This window comes from Cystoisospora suis (genome assembly GCF_002600585.1).
Source record: "Cystoisospora suis strain Wien I chromosome Unknown contig_1042, whole genome shotgun sequence".
Taxonomy (NCBI): domain Eukaryota; phylum Apicomplexa; class Conoidasida; order Eucoccidiorida; family Sarcocystidae; genus Cystoisospora; species Cystoisospora suis.
The window spans coordinates 35933-36667 of NW_027153843.1; positions in this window are offsets into that span (position 1 = coordinate 35933).

Genomic DNA, 735 nt, shown 5'->3' on the forward strand with positions numbered 1-735 from the left:
GAGAAATGCCGCTTAAAAAATACCCGACACTCGGCCGGCCACGGATGAAAAGGACATTCTCGAACCATGTTTTTTCTTTCTCCTCTGCATAGATGTACAGACATAGTTATACATATATATACTACGCCATAGAAGGGTGCTATTCCCACGACGCTTGTTAAGACGNNTCCGACTTTGAACCATAGCCCGCTCCCCACCACATGCCTACACCTCTCCTATCCAGATACCTTCGCATGCTCCTATTGCCGCTGGAAACGTCTATGTTCACCGGTGTCCCTATCGTGCTTCACCGGCAAACCTACCCGAGGTTATACGTGCCAATGTGCATCGACTCTGTCCCCGTTAACTGTCGACAGCCTTGAAATGCTGATCGAAGTAACCGTTCCGCACAGAGCAGCTTCAAACTCCGTGCGGAACGGTTACTTCCAGCTGTACGGCTGCGAACGGAGGTGGAGAGCGATGAAGAAAGAGTTCGGAGACTCTAAAACCGGCAGAATGAACTTCGGCTGTCTTGCCTCGAGTGTCCCCGACAGACGCTTTGGAGCATTCCGTCCACTGCGTGATAAGGAGAACAGCAACTTTCTCTTCTCTTGCACAAGTTTGAACACCAGAAAGGACACATGCAATACTGGTGCCCCTGGTGACTCCCCTTCAGTTCTCAACTCGACGCTCATTTAGCAAATCCGTTGCGTGTTGGAGAGTTCAGAATCATGAGAAATGCCGCTTAAAAAATAC